Consider the following 8623-nt stretch of genomic DNA (forward strand, 5'->3'; position numbering starts at 1 on the left):
GGTGCATCGGGGATTAGCTGATGGAGTGAAATTTGGAAAAGGTATGCACGAGGTGGTGACTTGTGAGAGGACCGAGAGTTTTTGCTCAGTGCTGGAAGCTTCAACCGTGAATTTAGAGTCTTAATGACATTGTTTTAGGATTATTCTAGTGTTTATAAATTATGGTAAAAAGTTGGGAGAGTTTTACTTATTTTTCAGATCGATTCGGGTTAAAACCGGGACACCGGTCCAAGTTTAAAAACGAATCGGTTAAGTTCGGATTTTGGCTCGAGTTTACTTCTAGGAATGCTTTTAAAATGTTTTGGGACATTTCAAGGAGTTTGATAAGCTTCGGGTCAATTTTATAGGTACAGGGGTGAAATGATAATTTTTAGGTTTCCGGGGGCAAAATGGTCATTTTTGCACCCGGTGTGAGATTTTGATCCTGGCAGCGACCTGAGCACAAATTTATGATAATTTAAATTTTTATGCATCATGATCACGATTTTTAAGATTTTTTGAAGATATATGTCGCATGCTTGATTTAAGAAAAATTGCATTGATGCATGATTTTTTTATAAGTGATGAAAATGATAATGTTTTGAATGACAGGAATTAGTTGTGGCTATCGAAGTATATGTAAATGTGTAAGACGTATAATTAAATGCTGATGATGATGCCTAGGCACAGTGGATGGGTGATCCTGTCATTGATGTCCGACAGCCGCCGGGTACCGCGGTTCTATGTATGATGGATCCATCGTAAATGATGATGTACGATAGTCACCTCTAATGAACTGAATTAACCAATGATAAATGATAAATGATTAATGATTAATGATGAATGATAAACGATAAATGATAAACGATGAATGATGAACGATGATTAATGATGAGCTGTTTTGACACGTCATGATTTTACACGACATGTTTATGTTACGTTTTTTTTTAAGTTCATGAAAGGTATGTTGAGTATGGTATTTTTCAATGCTGTGTGCTATGTATATGTATTTGCTATTAACGGTGCAGGTGTGTTGAGTATTTAGACTCACTAGGTGTGTGTGTGATGCAGGTGAGCTTAATAATGAGGGGACTTGAGGTGCCGAACTCTGAGTAGGCAGACCTGCTGTGGTGACACGACCCGAGGACCTATGATTTTTCCATACTTATACGATTTTACGTTTTGGAGATGATATAAGGATTTTATACATTGTTCTATGTTACTGTTGGATGTTAGGGTTTTACTCACTTCTTTAATCCATTATATTTTCATTGGTAATTGTTGATGATAATTTTTAAAAGATGCTTTTACGTAGGATTCATGAATGTGATTCATTTAAATGTTTATTTTCAAAAATGAGAGCTAAAAAAAATTATTTCTACATTTTAAAACGAGTAGACGTTTCAGTTAGTATCAGAGCAACGGTCCTGTATAGGGTTGTGTCGTCGTCAGCTTCTGCTGCTCAGTCTTCGAAACCTCAAGTCTGTAAGCCTTTATGATTTCAATGTGTTAAATGATTTACTGTTATCACCTGCATGTTAACATGATATATGTTTTACAGTACATGTTTATATGTCGTGATGTTTTGAGATTATGTGCCTTAAAAATTTTATGCATATTACGACATGAGTTGAGAAATCAAATGATTTTCATACATGCTGGCTTTGTGGTGGAATTGGACATGATTAAAAAATTTTCTATTGGGTATTAGGAATGGTTGGAAATAATTTGACTATATTAATTTTTGGTTAGTAGTACTGATATTCTAATTGTGGGTCATAAGTTAAACTTGAAAAATTATGAATGCATTTGGGACATATCGATTTTTTAAAGAAATTACTGATGTTACCTGGTTGCAAGTTGAGTTAAATTTTGAGGATTTCATGTAAGGAATAATGATTGGAAGACTACGACGATCTTTGGAAGTATCAAATTTGTTTAGGATGCATGCTCTAACTAATTGGATTTAAGGATTGAATTGCATTAGTTGCGAACTTTAAGGATCTGATTGTAATAATCAATAAATTGAGGACTTAAGTGCAAAATAAAATCATAGAGACTATTTTCGAATTTACCGAATTTTGGATTAAATTATGAATTTCGAGAATTTTAAGGTTTAATGAGGCAAAGTCGAAAATTTTATGGGGAAAAAATGCAAATTTCGAAAAGTTGTAGGGCCAAAATTGTAATTTTTGAGAACTTTAAGGATCAAATTGCAAGTTCCAAAATTTTTTAGGATTAAATTATAACTTTTGAGGGATACTTGGGTTAAATTAGCAATTTTTCGAGGTTATGAAAATTGATTTTGGGTTTAATAAGCTTAAAATTATTGAAATTTACATTCCGAGAAACCTATAAAATGGAATTAGGAACGCCGAGAACTTATTTTTAATTGTGGAATTTTCGAGATTAGGGATAAATTGGATAATATTCGAGGAAAGGAAGAATTAAATTTGCAATTTTTAAGAAATTTGGGGACTAATTTTGTGATATCCTTGTTCCACATCTTAAAAATGAAAAATTTAAAATGAGTTTCTAATGGCTTATAATGGACTTATATAGCAACTTGGGTTAATCATTTTCGTAAAGTAAGGACAAATACGAATTAGTTGCTATATGGACCGCGGGCCTGGGCTCGGGACGTGACAGAATGGTATCAAAGCCGGTCACTGGCAAGGAACACCGAGAAATAAGTGCTATGTGGGGCAAAGTGCTACGTGCATGGGAACCACCTCTTGGACCTGCGGGGCAAAGTGCTACATGACAGGAGCCACCTCATGAACCTGTAGGAGCCACCTCTAGATTCTCGGCTTTGGTGGATCGAGTGGTCAGGTCGCAACGAGGACGTCGCATTCTGAAGAAGGGGTGATTGTGATACCCTTGTCCCGTATCTTAAAAATGAAAGATTTAAAATGAGTTTCTAATGGCTTACGATGGACTTTTATAGCAACTTGATTTTCATTTTCGTGAAGCGAGGACGAATACGAATTAGTTGTTATAGGGGCCTATTGTGCAGTCACGCAGTCGCGGGCCTGGGCTTCGGACGTGACAAATTTAGCCGTAAGCGAGAAACGAATGGTTTAAGTAATAAGAATTTCCAATGATGTAGCATTGAAGTGATATTTAGAACCTTGTTATATCTGGATTGTAAGGTTATAAGGAATGGTAATCAAGGGCACTGTAGGACAAATGATATTGGGCTTAAATATTTTAGCGTAAGTAAAATAATGCTGTGGCAAATTAAGAATATAGAGTGATAACAATTCAAGACCAAGTTGATCAATTAGTTAAGTTATAACAATAAACATTGAGTTAGCAAATTTTTGGGAACTTAAGTTTGATGTGTCATAAGTTTTAGTCATGATCTTAACAGTTAGGACTACACCTTTGTTGGAATATAACTTTTCTAGAATTGAGATAGACAATATGTTTTGAGAAATTTTTGAAAGTCATTAAAAAAATTGGGAATAAGTGATTATGTGTGTGAGAATTATGTCATCTAATACCATTTCGGTTGTGTAAGCTTGAATTTCAGGTTTAGAAGATAGGTGTTCATATGAAAGTTTTAGGTGAAATAAAAACAAAAGGGAATTAGTTATTTTCAGCATAGGTTACCAAGGAACGAATGTTAAGATTTTTATCAAGTAAGAAATCTAAAATCGTGATATGGGGATTCTAGAACTCTCTGGGTGTGGGGACCCGGGCTCTAACTCAATTCTTTTGGGATTTAATTGGATCTTTGTTCGAAAATGTGGGTCAAAATTTTGCTTTTAACATTATTTCAAATGTATATCTAAAGCATAACATGTCTTTTTAAAATAAATAAACAACATAGTGTACATATAAGTCTGTCCAGTACAACCATACTCTAGTGTTCAAGTACCAACTACAACATCAGTGATACAAATCTAGTAGGAAACACTACAAATCTTCGACGCCCGAGATCTCCACGCTATCATCAGTCTCTCATCTGCCTCGTGACCCAGATCCTGCCCCACCTGTTGCCATGCACACATACAGACACGACAACAGCCGGATAACTCCGGTGAGAACATATCCCAGTATAAAACATGGATGCATGCAATGTCATAAATCATGTACAAAAGCATAGCATATATCAATTAACATGAATAAAATCTAAACATGTAGAAGAATACAAATCTGTACTCAACATTTAAATCTTGACTCGACTCATTTCTAATCTAGGGATCCCGGTGTGAATAAGACGGTCTGTCACCTACTCAACCAATCGGGGCAACGGTACATCTTATTCCTAGACTTCGGTCAACTCTGTATCGAGGGTCTACACATATAGCAAATCTGCTCCTATGCGTCGATACACCGAAACGTCTAGTTTTGGCAAGTCTGCCAATATCTCCTATCTCAGGACTCGAATCTAAATCAATAAACAAAACATTACATAATCAAATGTAATAACAATCTAGTATGTGATTTAGGGAAACTCGTATCAAATCTGAATCGAGTTGTGCAATCCCGTGACCACATGAATTATACCTTTCTTGTCGAATCGTCGATCGAGGTCTCAAAGTCGGAATGTCAACTCTGCCAAGATTAATCTGAAATGGGATAATGAATGGGCTGTATATATCAAAACACAACTCAACCATCTTGTACAACTCAAGAATCACATTTGGTATCAAATCGACGGCATAACGACGTATTTCTTCGATACCGATAATACAATCTCACCACAACAATATCATAACCTCATTAACATCACAATAATCTCATTATCCTTTCAAAATCGGTACCCATCATACACATATAGGCTGAAATTCGAAATAATGGCATACGATGTCCGAAAATCGATTCGATAGCAACTATATCAAGCTCAATATATCAAGAACACATATCTTCAAGCAAATCATAACTTCTCCAACATATGAATTTCGAAACATGCTGGAAATATAAGAAACTTACGTCCTTTCGTTGCCAATGCTGCAAGGATCAATAATCTCAACTCGGTTTTTAATTTGGATATGTAAATCTTGCACAATACAAATCCTAAGAAATGAAGAAGCTTGCTCCTCTCTAGATATTCTCTCGGTTCTTGCATGAAGAAATGTTGGAGAATGAAGTGTCATTGTACAGTTTATATATAACATGCCATGTGTCAACATAAAAATCGAAGGTGGCATTTTCGCATGCAAACCGCGGGTGCGGTGGCTCAAGAGCGCGGGTGCGCTGTGCTCACGGCGAGTTCATCAAAAATTGCAACACTTAGACCGCGGGTGCGGTCCCTTCATGACCGCGGGTGCGGTCTCACCACCACGGGTGCGGCTCTTGCATCGCCGCGGGTGCGGTGTTGCTTCGCAAAATCTCCCAACTTTCTGTCACCTACACCGCGGGTGCGGTAGTCTTAGCACCGCGGGGGCGGTGTGGCTTCGGCCATGCTTCAAAAATTCCACTCTAAATGTCATGCATTACCATAGCTTCGAGTCAACATCAATGACAACCGATAATTCTCGAGCCTTACATTTCCCCCCCTCTCAGACACGAGTTCGTCCTCGAACTCGTGCGCAGGTAATTATGCAAGTATATACAAAGGCAGTAAAATCAAACTAACAAAATACTTACATCAACTGAATAGCTCGGGATGCCTCTGTCTCATCTCAGACTCTGTCTCCCAAGTTGCTTCCTCGATGCCATGACGACTCCACTGAACCTTCACAAGCGGAATAGTTTTGGTTCTAAGCTGTTTCTCCTTCCGATCAAGAATCTGTATTGGTCTTTCCACATAGCTTAGAGTATGATCTAACTCGGCTTCGTCAGGCTGAATGACATGAGAATCATCCGGCATGTATTTGCGCAACATCGATACATGAAAAATATCATGTATACCGGACAATGAAGGAGGAAGAGCAAGTTTATAAGCTCGATCACCAATCTTCTCAAGAATCTCATACGGACCGACGTATCTAGGAGACAACTTTCCTCGCTTGCCAAATCTGACAACGCCTCTGAAAGGTGAAATCTTCAAAAATACTCTGTCTCCCTGCTCGAATACTAACGGTCTGCGTCTGATATTGGCGTACTTCGCCTGTCTATCCTGTGCTGTCTTCATTCTCTTCTGAATGATCTTCACTTTCTCGGTCATCTCACGAATCATATCAGGTCCCAACTCTGGTACCTCGGAGATATCATCCCAGTACAACGGAGATCTGCACTTCTTTCCGTATAAAGCTTCGAACGGTGCCATCTCAATGCTAGTCTGATAGCTGTTGTTGTATGAAAACTCACACAACGGCAATGAATCTTGCCAACTAGTACCAAAATCTAGTACTACAGCTCTCAGCATGTCCTCTAAAGTCTGGATAGTCCGCTCTGACTGTCCGTCTGTCTGAGGATGATAAGCAGTGCTCAGGTGTAAAGTCGTACCCAAAGCCTGCTGCAGGCTGTGCCAAAAGTGAGAAGTGAATCGTGGATCACGATCTGATACGATCGACTTCGGCACACCATGTAATCTGACGACCTCTCTGACATACAACTCTGCCATCTGATCGTGTCGATAGGTCATTCTGTACGGAATAAAGCACGCTGATTTGGTCAGTCTGTCTATCACAACCCAAATCGCGTCACAGCCCCGCGAAGATCGAGGTAACTTCGTCACGAAGTCCATGGAAATGTGGTCCCATTTCCATTCAGGAACAGACAAACTCTGAAGTAAACATCCGGGCTTCTTCCTCTCTGCCTTCACCTGCTGGCAATTCAGGCACTTAGACACAAATTCTGCAATGTCTGTCTTCATCTGCTTCCACCAGAATTGTGTCTTCAAGTCGTTATACATCTTCCTGCCACCAGGATGAATGCTGAACCGACTACAGTGTGCCTCCGACATGATCTGTCGTCTCAAATCTGAAATCTCTGGCACTACTAAGCGGTTATTCACATACAGAACAGAATCTCTAACCTGATACTCTGATATATGACCAGCTCTGACCATATCAATCGATCTCTGCACGCTCGGATCAGTTCTCTGCGCTTCTTTGATCCTCAACATCAAATCTGGCTCAATCTGAATCGCAGCAAGTCGCAACGGTCTACTTTCTGTATCAAATGTCAACCCAGACAAGCAATAATCTTCTACTAAACTCGATACACCTATAGTCGACAAGGACAAAGAACATACCTTTCGACTTAAGGCGTCTGCCGCTGCATTCGACTTTCCTGGATGGTATTTGATCTCGCAATCAAAATCTTTCAGCAGATCAAGCCATCGTCGCTGCCTCATGTTCAACTCTGACTGAGAAAAGAGGTACTTCAGGCTCTTATGATCGGAATAGATCTCAAATTTCTCGCCATAAAAATAATGGCGCCAGATCTTGAGTGCAAATACGATCGCTGCCAACTCAAGATCATGAATCGGATAGCGAGTCTCATGTGGCTTCAACTGTCTAGAGGCGTACGCTATCACGTGCCCTCGCTGCATAAGAACACACCCTAGCCCTCTGTGAGATGCATCACAATATACAACGAACTCACCTGTACCTGAAGGAATCGTCAAGACAGGCGCACTAGTCAGCCTCTTCTTCAACTCTACAAAACTGGCCTCACAATCCTCCGACCACACAAATGGCATGTTCTTCTGTGTCGACTGGGTGATAGGCTTCGCTATACTGGAGAAATCTCGGTTAAAACGACGATAATACCCGGCTAGACCCATGAAACTGCGTATCTCAGGCACAGAAGTCGGTCTCGGCCAACTGATAACAGCCTCAACTTTACTCGGATCTACCGCAATACCATCTCCAGATATAATATGCCCCAAGAAGACAACCTGTCGCAACCAGAATTCACACTTGGACAGTTTGGCATACAACTGCTCTTTTCTCAAAGTCTTCAATACCATCCTCAGATGATCTGCATGCTCAGTCAAACTCTTCGAATATACCAAAGATCCCTGTAGCTGATCAAACAGATCGTCGATGCGAGGCAAAGGATACTTGTTCTTCACGGTCGCCTTATTCAACTGCCTATAATCAATGCACAGTCGCATCGAACCATCTTTCTTTCTGACAAAAAGCACCGGAGCACCCCAAGGAGATACACTAGGTCTGATATATCCCTTGGACAGAAGATCCTCCAACTGTGCTTTCAACTCTTTCAGCTCTATCGGTGCCATCCTATACGGAGCTCTCGAAATAGGAACAGAACCGGGCATAAGATCTATGCTAAAATCAACCTCTCGAACCGGAGGCAACCCTGGAATCTCATCAGGAAAAATATCTGCAAACTCGCAAACCACTGGCAAATCTGCCAATGCTGGGCTTGACTTCAGTAGATCTACTGAATATACGAGAAAGCCCTCTGCTCCTCTCTGAAGCAATCTACTCATAGTCAGAGCAGATACTAAGGGAATCCGAGATCTGGAACCCTTGCCGTAGAATTTCCACTCATCTGTCATCTCGGGTCTGAATCTGACAATCTTGTGGAAACAATCTACAGTGGCCCTGTACTTGGTCAACATGTCTATACCAACTATACAGTCAAAATCAGCTAAACCAAGTACTACACAATCAAGATCAATCTCATGCCCCTCAAACTGAAGCATACAGTGTCTAACAGTAGTCACAGATATCAACCCACTTCCCAACGGAGAAGCTATAGACACTACCGTAGACAT

Source organism: Primulina eburnea, chromosome 10 (assembly GCF_022965805.1).
Source record: "Primulina eburnea isolate SZY01 chromosome 10, ASM2296580v1, whole genome shotgun sequence".
Classification (NCBI taxonomy): Eukaryota; Viridiplantae; Streptophyta; class Magnoliopsida; order Lamiales; family Gesneriaceae; genus Primulina; species Primulina eburnea.